General features: G+C 49.4%; 1 long non-coding RNA gene across 1 annotated transcript in view; it reads left to right on the top strand.

Annotated features, from left to right (window-relative positions):
* Positions 1-16,562, top strand: part of LOC146045472 (uncharacterized) — a 365,523-nt gene that overhangs the window by 266,832 nt on the left and 82,129 nt on the right. The gene's annotated exons all lie outside the window — the stretch shown is intronic.

The following is a 16,562-nucleotide window of genomic DNA, read 5'->3' on the forward strand; positions in this document are numbered from 1 at the left end:
TAGTAGAGTGGTCTCAGCCCAATGGCTTCCATTGTTAAAAGAATAACTGTCATAAATATTCATATAGATCACATAACTGTAGGTGTGGGCAGCGGAGGACTCGTTAGTCCCTGCGGCGCCAACAGTCGTGTGCAACAAGAGAGATTTACTGTTCGGTGTTTGGGGTTTTTCTATTTGCAATACAAGCTTTTTTATTATTATTAATATTTATACCTTTTCATATATATACAATTTGGCTCTGAAGTGAGTGTGTACAGGAACAGGCCGCATTGTTCAGGGTTCCGGATGGATCAGAGAACATTTCTGTGTTGTGAGAACTTAAGAGCTGGCGGAACTGCAAACATTTCTCATCATACGTCTTACATAAGGGAAAGGTAATATACCATGGCAAGCAGAGCCAGATTCACAGCACTAGGGATCCCATGCAGCAGCCTTCTCTCTGCCTGTTGTTTGTGCATGTGTACAGGCCATCTACGGACCTGCCCTATACTCTTGCGCAAACAGGTGGTACTTGACAACGCAAGTGGGTGGGCACATGTAAGTCATACTTTCCTACCCTCCCTGAATTATTGTAAGACTCCCGAAAATCGGGTCAGCCTCCCGTCACCCTGGGAAGGTGGGCAAGTTCCCCCACAATCCAACCTGCGGAACCTGATCATGAGAATTGCATCATCGTGGCCCCGCCCCCTGATGTGCAATGTCTGTAATAACTCCACAATGATGCATTCTCCATGACCACGCCCCCACGAAAAGGCTCCGTTGTTGAGCTCCGTCTCTGCCGCTTTCACAGCACACTCACCCGCTGGCCGCCCTGCCCCCCTACTTCCTCTATCTGGCTGCCCTCTCCTGGAGAGAACAGCCTAAAAGTAGGCAACCCTGAAGTAAGTACTTACACACACACACACACACATGTGCACGGGATGCTTGACCGCCCCGCCCCCCTCGTGTCTGCCCCTGCCTCCCCCTTCCCCATTACGATTACTTATCATCACCCGCGGCAAAGTCCTCCGGCTCCTTCAGCCTCCACGGCCCGGAGCGCACACTGCACAGTGCAGCCTGCAGATCGCCGAGCCCCTCTGTGTTCTAGGCTCGGCGCTCTGCAGGCTGCACTGTGTATTGTGTGTTCCTCGCGCCAGTGCCGGCGCGGGGGAGGCTGTGTTCGGGGGGCTGTGGGCAGCTGTACCCAGGGCACTTCCCTGTCGGCGGCCCTGCTATCCAGCATACGGTATTAATCGCCGGGCTATAATGACGCTCGGGGCATTGCTAACTATTAATTGACTTATCTTCTACCTGTGTGCTATTATTGTACCATACCAAGATATAAAATATCTATATAGGGAAATACATCTATAAAATGTGTGCGTGTTCCCAGGTGACCCTGCAGCCTGCAATCCTTGTGGGAAAAAGAGCGATGCTGAACGTTTCCTGGAAAGAAAAGTCAACACCCAAAAATATAAATCAACTTACCCTCTTCTCTTCTGACTTATTATTTAGGGGATAGATGGGTTATACTCCCTTTATTCTTCTTATTAAGACATTCACCTTTCATCTTATACTTGGCTTACTCTCCATAAATAAAACCACCACAATAATACTGTCTTCAAATTTTACAATAATATTTTGCCCCTTATTCTGGTTCATTTGCAAAGGCAAACTTCAAATGGACAAAACCATGTGCACTGCAGGTGGGGCAGATGTAACTTGTGCAGAGAGAGTTAGATTTGGGTGGGGTTTTACTTCAAAGTGAGATCTATATTGCAGTGTAAAAATAAAGCAGTGAGTATTTTCCCTGCACAGAAACAAAACCTAAATCTCTCTGCACATGTTACATCTTCCCCACCTGCAGTGCACATAGTTTTGTCCATTTGAGAAGGAATTTGCCTTTACGAGTGAACCAGAATAAGGGCCTTTATCTGAAGATCAAACACAATCATCAGCATAAAATTATGATTTGCCCAATAAGAACGATTACATGATTCTGCTACAAAAATTGCATTGTTCCTACAGGATGCGGACCACTACTGGCCGACAGTCAAAATGTCGACATGAAAAAGGTCAACATTCATTTTCCCGTTTTTTTTAAAGGTGGTTTTTCCTACTTTACTATCAAAGTGGACATAGAGGGCCCATTTATTAAGGACTGCATATGCAATACGATATAGGTGGAATATTAGCACCCAGGATTGCATTGTAGTATGCAATCCTAACGCAAGGATGTATCATCCCCCCCAGCGGCGTAACTATAGCACCGCAGCCCCCGCCACCGCATGGGGGCGCTGTGCATGTGGGGGCGCCGGGGACTGCGGTGCTATAGTTACACCCCCCCCCATATCCCCCGCAGACTTACCTATCTCGCTGGTCCTGGTGGCTCCGTTCTTCTGCTGAGGACCACCACAAAATGGCCACCCCCATATAGCACACATTCTCTGAAACTGTCTGCTGAATGGGGGCGGCCATTTTGTGGTGGTCCTCAGCAGAAGAACGGAGCCGCCGGGACCAGCGAGATAGGTAAGGCTGCGGGGGATTGGGGGGGGGGGGGGGGGTGCTTGGCAGGGCGGCGGTGGGGGGGGGGTGCCCTGCACGCGCAGAGACAGGGCTCCCAAAGGTGCGCTGACAGGACAACTTTACGTAGCAGGACATAACACCTGCAGATGAGCGAGGGCCATCGGCGCTGAATCGTGTGTGTGCCCCGATGATGAGCGGTGAGCGCTGCTGCGCGCTCCCGCATCATCGCCGGTAAAGCCGTTGATCTGCTGGTAATACCAGCAGATGAGCGGCTTTGAGAATGACTTTCCATAGCGCTGCGCTTGCAAAGCCCCCGCCATCGGCGCCGGGCAGGGGGAAAGCCGCTCAGTGTGTATGCACTGAACGGCTTTACCCCCCCCAGAGATGAACGCGATCATCGCTGTCCACACCGATTCTGTGGGTGCTCAAGGGCCCGAGCACCCACAAAAAACTATGAGCACCCATTAGCCCGCAGCCTCCCAAGTCCCACTGCCAGGCCACATCTACCTGCCGATCCTCACCTGCTGCACCCACACCGCCGAACCTGCCGCCTGGGACACGCGTCTGGCGCATGTGCACCCGCACACATAAGACGATGCCTGGCACCATCAGAAATCCACCACTCTGGCGAGCAACAACCACCAGGCAGAGTGCAGTGTGCATGTTTCCCAATGTGTGCTCTCCCCATACACACACCGCCCGCCACCGCTCACCGTGTGCACACCGTGACCCAGGACCTCCCAGGCCAGCACACTGCAGGGCCACACCCCCTCCCAAATGACACGCCCCCTCACGAGGCCACACCTCCCCGAGCACCCCCTTCAAAAACACAAATCAGCACCCCTGGCTGTCCATACAAGCTGGACATAGTCGCCCAGTGTGTATGGACCTTTGTTTACAGTGGTCACTACAAATGTCTCATTCTATCATTGTAATCTGTGGTTGTGGTGTCTCCACATAATCTAATTAATTCTGGTATCTTCCTAGGACTTTTTGCATTTCTTTGGATGTTTGTATTCACAGCAAATTTGCAATGGAGACAGACAAAAACACTGCTAATTATCCTGGTCAGACAAGCCCAACATTGCTGTAACTTTCACACATTACTGCCAAACGTCAGCAGTGAGGGGCAGGGGGTAGTCACCGTACAATACACAGCCAGTATACTGACACATACAGTATGGACACCCCATAGGAGAGCTGGAATAACATACAGAAGTCTTCCTGAGGAGACTCCCATGCTTCTGAGCGTAAAGGTCGTATACATGGAAAACAATAAAAGGCTCAGATGAATCTAGCTCATAGGTTCACAAACTCAGTCCTCAGGACCCCAAATTCTTCACATTTTTCAAGACCACCTCAGAGGTGGGAAATAATTAACTCCACCGGTGCATCTTTTACAATGTGTCAGTGGGTAATGCGTGCACCTGGGCTCTGTGACATGGAAAACATAGACTGTTGGGGGCACTTAAGGACTGGGATTGGGAGACACCGACCTAGGGATGGCCATCGACCATCGATGATTTATGGCTGATGTTAAATACTTTTGCCATTGATGGGGGAAAATTAGATGGTTTCCCCCCATCGACGGCACAGCAAAACAATGTTTTGCTTTTTTTTTCAAAGTGCCGGAGCACGGAACATAGCCTTGCCCCCAACACCCCTGTGAAGCCCTGCCCCCGTGTTTTGATTGGCCCACAGGCCAATCAGTCAAACACAATGGATGACCACCGTGTTTTTCAAGACCACTTCACAGAATCACAGGTGAAATAATTAGCTCCACCTGTGGATCTTTTAAAAATGTGTCAATGACTAATAAATGCACCTATCCACCTGCCGGGTGACCTGGAAAACGTGAACTGTGTGGGGTCCTGAGGACCGAGTTTGAGAACCTCTGATCTAGGTGCACAAATTGAAGTCTTGCATTTGCACTGCTCCGTAACACTGTGCCCACTTATGAACACACCCTTCTGCTCAGCTCCTCCCATTGGCTGGTGCACGGTGGTGGAACTTGTGGGCGTGGCTTCAACAAATAAGATTGTGCACCTGGGGCGAAATGTAATAGGGTGCGTTTTTTTTTTTTTTTGCGATTTTTCCCGCAAAATATGCCGTTTTCGGGCATTTCCCGAAAATCGCATATTTTATAGGGTGCGATTTGCGGGAAAAATCGCATTTTTTAAAGGTGCGATTTTTAGTTAGACTAAAAATCGCATCCAGATGTTTTCCCATTAAAAAGGATAGAAGTCGCATATTTAATGGGTTGCGATTTTTAGTAAAGCTTACTAAAAATCGCAAAAAAAATAGACCAGGTTCTGCCTGGCGCTTTTATCAGAAACATGCACAGATCATTGAGATCTGTGCATGGTTCTGTTGTAAAAAAATAGTTAAAACAAAAAAAAAGAAAAAAAACGGCGTGCGGTCCCCCCCCTAAGCATAACCAGCCCCGGGCTCAAAAAGCCGGTGCTGGTATCATAAAATCAAAGGAACAATCAAGTTGGGGTTCCCTGGATTTTATAAAACCAGCACCAGGCTCAAGGTCCGGTGCTGGTTCCCAAAATACGGGGGACAAAATGACTAGGGGTCCCCCGTATTTTAAGAACCAGCACCGGACACAACCAGCCAGCAGGGTAATGCCACAGCCGGGGGGAGACTTTTTATACAAGTCCCCCCGGCCAAAGCATTAACCCCCTGGCTGGTCAGCATGGGCAGGGGTCCTGGGGAAGTGGGGACCCCCCCAATGAAGGGGTCCCCCCCCTCCAGGACTTACCAGCCCATGCTGATAGTCCGGGGCTGTCCCCGATGCCCCTGGGCGGTGGGCATCGGGCTGATATTTGGTGTAAAAGAATAGATAAACTATTGTTTTTTACTGTGGCACTACAAGTGCCAGCAAGCCTCCCCAGCAAGCTGGGACTTGGAGAACCACAAGTCCCAGCCTGCTGGGCATTAAAGGGCCCGCTGGCACTTGTAGTTCCACAGTTAAAAAAATAGTGCACAAAACACACTGACACACATTTTAAATAAAACTTTAATACACACATTACACACATACTAATACTTACCTATCTTCTTCCCGTAGGTAGCCCTGGTCCTGATGTCCTCCGGTCCTGTGTCGGCGTTCCTCTTCATGTCGACGTCCTTCTTGAAGTCGACGTCCCTGTCGGCGATGGCGTCCGGTGTCCGGGTCCGACGAAATCCATGGAGGAAGCTGTGGAAGGAAACCATACTCACCTGTCCCAGCGCGACGTAGTCCAGGTAAGGGTCTTGGAAAAAAAACAAACCGACACCCGAATCCAAGCGGACACGACGGAGACGCAACGGTGTTTACATCGTGCGGCTCCGCCTCCCGAATGCCGCTATTGGCCGCCTTGCGGCCTAGCGGCTTGCGGCCTAGCGGCCAATCAGGAGCCGCTAGGCCGCAAGGCGGCCAATAGCGGCATTCGGGAGGCGGAGCCGCACGATGTAAACAAACACACGTGCGTCTCCGTCGTGTCCGCTTGGATTCGGGTGTCGGTTTGTTTTTTTTTCCAAGACCCTTACCTGGACTACGTCGCGCTGGGACAGGTGAGTATGGTTTCCTTCCACAGCTTCCTCCATGGATTTCGTCGGACCCGGACACCGGACGCCATCGCCGACAGGGACGTCGACTTCAAGAAGGACGTCGACATGAAGAGGAACGCCGACACAGGACCGGAGGACATCAGGACCAGGGCTACCTACGGGAAGAAGATAGGTAAGTATTAGTATGTGTGGGCTTTGTGTGTATTAAAGTTTTATTTAAAATGTGTGTCAGTGTGTTTTGTGCACTATTTTTTTAACTGTGGAACTACAAGTGCCAGCGGGCCCTTTAATGCCCAGCAGGCTGGGACTTGTGGTTCTCCAAGTCCCAGCTTGCTGGGGAGGCTTGCTGGCACTTGTAGTGCCACAGTAAAAAACAATAGTTTATCTATTCTTTTACACCAAATATCAGCCCGATGCCCACCGCCCAGGGGCATCGGGGACAGCCCCGGACTATCAGCATGGGCTGGTAAGTCCTGGAGGGGGGGGACCCCTTCATTGGGGGGGTCCCCACTTCCCCAGGACCCCTGCCCATGCTGACCAGCCAGGGGGTTAATGCTTTGGCCGGGGGGACTTGTATAAAAAGTCTCCCCCCGGCTGTGGCATTACCCTGCTGGCTGGTTGTGTCCGGTGCTGGTTCTTAAAATACGGGGGACCCCTAGTCATTTTGTCCCCCGTATTTTGGGAACCAGCGCCGGACCTTGAGCCTGGTGCTGGTTTTATAAAATCCAGGGAACCCCAACTTGATTGTTCCTTTGATTTTATGATACCAGCACCGGCTTTTTGAGCCCGGGGCTGGTTATGCTTAGGGGGGGGACCGCACGCCGTTTTTTTTCTTTTTTTTTTGACAACCAAAATCGCATATATGAAAATGCGCACATTTTCAGGACTGAAAATGCGCACATTTTCATGACTAAAAATCGACCTAAATCGCGGCAAATCGCATTTTTTGCCGCTAATTCGCATCTCATTACATATGCGAATTAGCGTCTAAAAATGCGATTTTTAAAGGTGCGATTTCTGGCGAGTTTGGAACTCGTCCAAAAATCGCACCCTATTACATTTCGCCCCTGGTCTGGTTTGTGCTGTCTAAATGAAGCTCCAGGCAGATAACATGTGAAATTGCACATTGTATGGACACGGGTGCAGATTGTTATGCATATTGTATGGACACAGGTGTACAGATTATGCACATTGTTTCCTACATGTGTCGGTCACAGACACGGGAGCTTGTCTGGTTGAGAACAATACAAAGCTTAATGACATTGCTACATGGGACAAAGAATAAAAGTAATTTAACACCATAAGTACAGCTAACAAAGTACAGTATAAAAGATACTGGGAAACACACTGTTAGATGTCGGAGAAACTATCGGCACAACATTTGCCACCCCAATGGATGGGATAGCACCATGTATGTGCGGTTTAGGATGCCGTGACAGATGGAAATACCATTTTTTGCTCAAAATGCAGGGTCGCATCTGTGATTTTGTAGATGGCTCTAACCTGGATGTGACCCGACTGAGGGCCAGATGTACTAAGCTTGAAAAGTGATAAAATGGAGAGTGATAAACAACCAACCAATCAGCTCCTACCTGACATTTTTCAAACACAGGACCTTTTTCTGATTCATTCGGAAAGGCACAATCACTCTCTAATGGACAAAACCATGTGCACTGCAGGTGGGGCTGATGTAACATGTGCAGAGAGAGTTAGATTTGGGTGCTTTACTTTTACACTGCAATCTAGATATCAGTTTGAAGTACCCACCCTAACTCTCTCTGCACATGTTACTTCAGCCCCACCTGCAGTGCACATGGTTTTGGCCATTAAGGCCCCCATACACTATGCGATTTTGGGACGATTTCATCCGATTTCGGCACTTTGTGCCGATAATCGGATGAAATCGGCCCAAAATCGTAGGTATGTGACATTTGATCCGATCCGATGCGCGGTCCCGTGCGCATCGGACCGGATCAGGGAGGTCGGACGGTCTGTACATACGATCACGTCCGACCTCCCTGTATGCATATGCCTGCCACCTGACAGGCATATGCATACAGACACCGGGGGAGTAGTGGGGGCGGCCAGCGGCAGCGGTGGTGGGGGCGGCCAGCGGCAGCAGTGGTGGGGGCGGGCAGCGGCGGTGGGGACGGGCGGCGTGTGCGGTGAGCGCAGTGTACTTACACATAGCAGCAGCGGCGGGGACGGGACGCGCAGTGGCGGCTATTATATTTTTAAAATACTTGTCAAATGACCGGCCGCTCTCTGATTGGCCGGAGAGCTCTCAGCCAATCAGAGAGCGGCCGGTCATTTGACAAGTATTTTAAAAATATAATAGCCGCCACTGCGCGTCCCGTCCCTGCCGCTATGTGTAAGTACACTGCGCTCACCGCACACGCCGCCCGTCCCCGCCGCCGCTGCCCGCCCCCACTACCGCCGCTGGCCGCCCGACCACCGCTGCCCGTCCCCACTACTGCCGCTGCCCGCCCCCACTACTGCTCACCGCCCTGCAGCTCCCCGGGTTTTTTTTACACTGCGCTCACCGCACACGCCCGTCCCCGCCGCCGCTGGCCCGCCCCCACTACCGCGGGCGCCGCCCGACCACCGCTGCCCGTCCCCACTACTGCCGCTGCCCGCCCCCACTACTGCTCAACCGCCCTGCAGCTCCCCGGGTTTTTTTTTTACACTGCGCTCACCGCACACGGCCGCCCGTCCCCGCCGCCGCTGCCCGCCCCCACTACCGCCGCTGGCCGCCCGACCACCGCTGCCCGTCCCCACTACTGCCGCTGCCCCGCCCCCACTACTGCTCACCGCCCTGCAGCTCCCCGGGTTTTTTTTTACATGGGATAAATCGCATGCGATTTATCCCATGGTAAAAATGGCACATCAAGTGCCAAATTGTATGTTAGCCTCCCGGGGAGCTGCCGGGCGGCTCGCAGGTAAATTGGGTCCGACTTGTCCCTAGGACAAGTCGGCCTAATGTATGGGGGCCTTTAGAGTGACTGTGCCTTTCCAAGTGAATCAGAATAACCCCCACAGTCTGTGACATGGCATGTGACACATGACATGTGGCCTCAAGACCATACTTGCCGACTTTTCGAGAAGCCCGGAGAAGACAGCCGGATCTTCAGGTCAGGGGGCGGGGACGGGGCTGATGACTGAAAGCGAAATGACGTGATTTGCGTCATATTTAATCCCGCCCCTTGCAGCGAACCTGTGAAAAAACGGTAAATAGTGCAGGAAGAAAGGGGGGTGTGGGCACTGCCAGGCAAAAGCCATTCAGGCTGACGGCGGCAGGACCTGGGTCGTGACATAATCTCCTAGCACCGGCTCTTCCTATAACGTACCAGGTCCGACCCGGCTTCCCTGTTTTACACTGAGCCTTACCTGGATACCTGGGCTGAGGAATTTCCCTGGTTCACATGTAATATCCTGAGATTCTTGCCCACGGTAAGGGGGTATTAGTATCTGTAGCTCAGTTCTTCTCTATGCAGAGCTGATTTCTCTGATCCCAGCTGCGATCTCGCCTCCTACCCGCCCCCAGCAGCAGCCCCCATAGGTTTCTACCGGGTGTATAATGCTGCCGATGTACTTATATCGGGCAGCATCGCATCGGGTCCCGCAGCTACTGCCATTCTGAGATGGTGGAAGTCCATTGTATGAGCTACTTACCGCATTGCCGGGAGGGCCGGGCCAGTCAGCAGGGTCAGCACTAACCCAGGCGCAGCCCCCAGCACCCAGCTGAGCAGATCGCAGGGCCCCCTGTCCCGGGCATCTGCAGGAAGATACATTGCACTGACAGGATTGCATTATTGCAGTGTGATCCGGTTATCTTATAAAAACATCTACAATGTCTAGGTCACTAATGGTCTACAGTCACAAGGTCGACATCAAAAAGGTGAGATGGAAAAAAGGTTGACGTGTTTTTTTTATGTTTTAGGGTGTCTATGTCGAGTTAGGTCAACATGGACACAGTTTGAAGTGCACCGCGATCTTAGTACATGGGCCCTTGGCCTTTATAATTGCTGCTGTTTTAAAACCATCGACCTAAATCACCAAATCATCGGTTGCTTTGAAAACCTGAGGAATAGTAAATCTGCCTCCATGTATTATCTATTATGGAGGATTCGCCGGTAATTGAGATAAATGACATTTAAGAGTTCTGACAGCAGATGGGGGGGGGGGGGGGGGGGGGGGGGGGGAGATTCTCTAAACTAAATTAAATTAAAAGCACAGACAGTACAGAGGAGTTGCTGGAGACAAGAACACCAGACAGCTACTTTCTCCTTGGCAGACAGATATATATATAGAATGTATACAGGGATCTATCTACATAATGGCCCTAATTCTGGTTCACCCGCAGGTGGGCAGATGTAACTTGTGCAGAGAGAGTTAGATTTGGGTGGGGTTTTACTTCAAAGTGAGATCTATATTGCAGTGTAAAAATAAAGCGGTCAGTATTTACCCTGCACAATAACTCACCCAAATCTAAATCTCTCTGCACATATTGTTACATGACATCTGCCCCCCCCCCCCCCCCCCTGCAGTGCACATGGCTTTGTCCATTTGATAAGGAATTTGCCTTTGCAAATGGACCAGAATAAGGGCCATATATACTGTGGATGGCGGGTTCCCATCGCTGGCAATGGATACATGACATAAAGCCAGTGGGGACATGTCCAAATCTAACAGTAGATTTATAGAGAGAAGTGTACATATAACACTGGCCTGTATTTGCGGTCTACATGCAGAAGCAGACAGTATTTTCCCTGCATGGACATAAAACAAAGTGCATCTGCCCCTCTTGCCTTGGAACCTGATTTGTTCCATGTGCAAAATTGCTTTTTCTATTCGCCTATAACGGCTGCTCTCCCATTACTGCCGGAGCCTGTTCTTGCCAAGAATGAATATCCTTGAAGGTAAATTCCAAAGATACAATGTTTGCATTATTATTTAATCAGGACAGGAGTTATAAACACTTTGAACGCAGTTTAGGAGGTCATTCTGGTTGACTCACAAAGCTGCAAATATCGCAGCTTTGCGAGCCAACTAAAAGCTGACCAAACGAACGCCCCCCCCCCCCCCCACTCGCATACTCCCACAGGTCGACCGGATACGGTGGGAAACACCCATTTATCTTACACACACTGTGCATTACAGCTATATCACAGCACACATAGTACCCCTGTACTGTACAGCTATATGAGCACACACATAGTACCCCTGTACTGTACTGCCATATATCACAGCCACATAGTACCCCTGTACTGTACAGCTATATGAGCACACCCATAGTACCCCTGTACTGTACTGCCATATATCACAGCACAGAGCACACATAGTACCCCTGTACTGTACATCACAGCACACATAGTACTCCTGGGTACTTGTGTAGTTTCACGGCGCCAGCATGGCGCCGTGCTACTTCCGGGTGTACGCTCGCCACAAATATGTCAAAAAAAGTAACTTAACTCCATGCCAACATGGATAGTTCATACCCCCACTATCCATGTTGGCATGGAGTTGATTTTAATAGCGTGGCGAGCTTAGCGAGCCACCGAGCCCGCAGCGTGGGCGAGCGAAGCGAGCCTCGCAAGGGGACTCAGACGCACGGCGCCATACTGGCCCGTGAAACTACACAAGTACCTACTCCTGTAATGTGAACAGGTATATCACAGTACACATAGTAACCCTGTACTGTACATCACAGCACACATATAGTACCCCTGTACTGTACTGTACATCACAGCACACACATAGTACCCCTGTACTGTACAGCTATATCACAGCACACATAGTACCGCTGTACTGTACTGCTACATCGCAACACACACAAAGTACCCCTGTACTGTACAGCTACATCACAGCGCACACATAGTACCCTGTACTGTACATCACACACATAGTACCTCTGTACTGTACATCTACATCACAGCACACACATAGTACCCCTGAACTGTACATCACAGCACACACATAGTACTCCTGTACAGCTCCATCACAGCACACACATAGTACCCCTGTACTGTACATCACAGCATACGCATAGTACCCCTGTCTGTACATCACAGCACACACATAGTACCCCTATTCTGTAGATATATCACAGCACACACATAAATACCCCTGTACTGTACTGTATATCACAGCACACACATAGTACCCCTGTACTGTATATAACAGCACACACATAGTACCCTGTACTGTATATCACAGCACACACATAGTAACCCTGTACTGTATATCACAGCACACACACATAGTAGCCCCTGTACTGTACAGCTATATCACAGCACACACATAGTACCCCTGTACTGCATATCACAGCACACATAGTATCCCTGTACATACTGTACATCACAGCACACATAGTACTCCTGGGTACTTGTGTAGTTTCACGGCGCCAGCATGGCGCCGTGCTACTTCCGGGTGTACGCTCGCCACAAAATATGTCAAAAAAAGTAACTTAACTCCATGCCAACATGGATAGTTCATACCCCCACTATCCATGTTGGCATGGAGTTGATTTAAATAGCGTGGCGAGCTTAGCGAGCCACCGAGCCCGCAGCGTGGGCGAGCGAAGCGAGCCTCGCAAGGGGACTCAGACGCACGGCGCCATACTGGCGCCGTGAAACTACACAAGTACCTACTCCTGAATGTGAACAGGTATATCACAGTACACATAGTAACCCTGTACTGTACATCACAGCACACATATAGTACCCCTGTACTGTACTGTACATCACAGCACACACATAGTACCCCTGTACTGTACAGCTATATCACAGCACACATAGTACCGCTGTACTGTACTGCTACATCGCAACACACACAAAGTACCCCTGTACTGTACAAGCTACATCACAGCGCACACATAGTACCCCTGTACTGTACATCACACACATAGTACCTCTGTACTGTACATCTACATCACAGCACACACATAGTACCCTGAACTGTACATCACAGCACACACATAGTACTCCTGTACAGCTCCATCACAGCACACACATAGTACCCCTGTACTGTACATCACAGCATACGCATAGTACCCTGTACTGTACATCACAGCACACACATAGTACCCCTATTCTGTAGATATATCCAGCACACACATAATACCCCTGTACTGTACTGTATATCACAGCACACACATAGTACCCCTGTACTGTATATAACAGCACACACATAGTACCCTGTACTGTATATCACAGCACACACATAGTAACCTACAGCACACACACATAGTAGCCCTGTACTGTACAGCTATATCACAGCACACACATAGTACCCCTGTACTGCATATCACAGCACACATAGTATCCCTGTACATACTGTACATCACAGCACACATAGTACTCCTGGGTACTTGTGTAGTTTCACGGCGCCAGCATGGCGCCGTGCTACTTCCGGGTGTACGCTCGCCACAAAATATGTCAAAAAAAGTAACTTAACTCCATGCCAACATGGATAGTTCATACCCCCACTATCCATGTTGGCATGGAGTTGATTTTAAATAGCGTGGCGAGCTTAGCGAGCCACCGAGCCCGCAGCGTGGGCGAGCGAAGCGAGCCTCGCAAGGGGACTCAGACGCACGGCGCCATACTGGCGCCGTGAAACTACACAAGTACCTACTCCTGTAATGTGAACAGGTATATCACAGTACACATAGTAACCCTGTACTGTACATCACACATATAGTACCCCTGTACTGTACTGTATATCACAGCACACACATAGTATCCCTGTACTGTACAGCTATATCACAGCACACATAGTACCGCTGTACTGTACAGCTACATCGCAACACACACAAAGTACCCCTGTACTGTACAGCTACATCACAGCGCACACATAGTACCCCTGTACTGTACATCACACACATAGTACCTCTGTACTGTACAGCTACATCACAGCACACACATAGTACCCCTGAACTGTACATCACAGCACACACATAGTACTCCTGTACAGCTCCATCACAGCACACACATAGTACCCCTGTACTGTTCATCACAGCATACACATAGTACCCCTGTACTGTACATCACAGCACACACATAGTACCCCTATTCTGTACAGATATATCACAGCACACACATAGTACCCCTGTACTGTACATCTATATCACAGCACACACATAGTACCCCTGTACTGTACATCTATATCACAGCACACACATAGTACCCCTGTACTGTACTGTACATCACAGCACACACATAGTACCCCTGTACTGTACAGCTATATCACAGCACACATAGTACCGCTGTACTGTACTGCTACATCGCAACACACACAAAGTACCCCTGTACTGTACAGCTACATCACAGCGCACACATAGTACCCCTGTACTGTACATCACACACATAGTACCCCTGTACTGTACAGCTACATCACAGCACACACATAGTACCCCTGTACTGTACATCACAGCACACACATAGTACTCCTGTACAGCTCCATCACAGCACACACATAGTACCCCTGTACTGTACATCACAGCATACGCATAGTACCCCCTGTACTGTACATCACAGCACACACATAGTACCCCTATTCTGTAGATATATCACAGCACACACATAATACCCCTGTACTGTACTGTATATCACAGCACACACATAGTACCCCTGTACTGTATATAACAGCACACACATAGTACCCTGTACTGTATATCACAGCACACACATAGTAACCCTGTACTGTATATCACAGCACACACACATAGTAGCCCTGTACTGTACAGCTATATCACAGCACACACATAGTACCCCTGTACTGCATATCACAGCACACATAGTATCCCTGTACATACTGTACATCACAGCACACATAGTACTCCTGGGTACTTGTGTAGTTTCACCGGCGCCAGCATGGCGCCGTGCTACTTCCGGGTGTACGCTCGCCACAAAATATGTCAAAAAAAGTAACTTAACTCCATGCCAACATGGATAGTTCATACCCCCACTATCCATGTTGGCATGGAGTTGATTTTAAATAGCGTGGCGAGCTTAGCGAGCCACCGAGCCCGCAGCGTGGGCGAGCGAAGCGAGCCTCGCAAGGGGACTCAGACGCACGGCGCCATACTGGCGCCGTGAAACTACACAAGTACCTACTCCTGTAATGTGAACAGGTATATCACAGTATACATAGTAACCCTGTACTGTACATCACACATATAGTACCCCTGTACTGTACTGTATATCACAGCACACACATAGTATCCCTGTACTGTACAGCTATATCACAGCACACATAGTACCGCTGTACTGTACAGCTACATCGCAACACACACAAAGTACCCCTGTACTGTACAGCTACATCACAGCGCACACATAGTACCCCTGTACTGTACATCACACACATAGTACCTCTGTACTGTACAGCTACATCACAGCACACACATAGTACCCCTGAACTGTACATCACAGGCACACACATAGTACTCCTGTACAGCTCCATCACAGCACACACATAGTACCCCTGTACTGTTCATCACAGCATACACATATGTACCCCTGTACTGTACATCACAGCACACACATAGTACCCCTATTCTGTACAGATATATCACAGCACACACATAGTACCCCTGTACTGTACATCTATATCACAGCACACACATAGTACCCCTGTACTGTACATCTATATCACAGCACACACATAGTACCCCTGTACTGTACTGTACATCACAGCACACACATAGTACCCCTGTACTGTACAGCTATATCACAGCACACATAGTACCGCTGTACTGTACTGCTACATCGCAACACACACAAAGTACCCCTGTACTGTACAGCTACATCACAGCGCACACATAGTACCCCTGTACTGTACATCACACACATAGTACCCCTGTACTGTACAGCTACATCACAGCACACACATAGTACCCCTGTACTGTACATCACAGCACACACATAGTACTCCTGTACAGCTCCATCACAGCACACACATAGTACCCCTGTACTGTACATCACAGCATACGCATAGTACCCCTGTACTGTACATCACAGCACACACATAGTACCCCTATTCTGTAGATATATCACAGCACACACATAATACCCCTGTACTGTACTGTATATCACAGCACACACATAGTACCCCTGTACTGTATATAACAGCACACACATAGTACCCTGTACTGTATATCACAGCACACACATAGTAACCCTGTACTGTATATCACAGCACACACACATATTAGCCCTGTACTGTACAGCTATATCACAGCACACACATAGTACCCCTGTACTGCATATCACAGCACACATAGTATCCCTGTACATACTGTATATCACAGCACACATAGTACCCCTGTACTGTACATCACAGCACACACATAGTACCCCTGTACTGTACTGTATATCACAGCACACATAGTACCCCTGTAATGTAGATCACAGCACACACATAGTACCCCTGTACTGTACAGATCACAGCACACACATAGTACCCCTGTACTGTACAGATCACAGCACACACATAGTACC

Source organism: Crinia signifera, chromosome 11 (assembly GCF_055691185.1).
Source record: "Crinia signifera chromosome 11, ASM5569118v1, whole genome shotgun sequence".
NCBI lineage: Eukaryota > Metazoa > Chordata > Amphibia > Anura > Myobatrachidae > Crinia > Crinia signifera.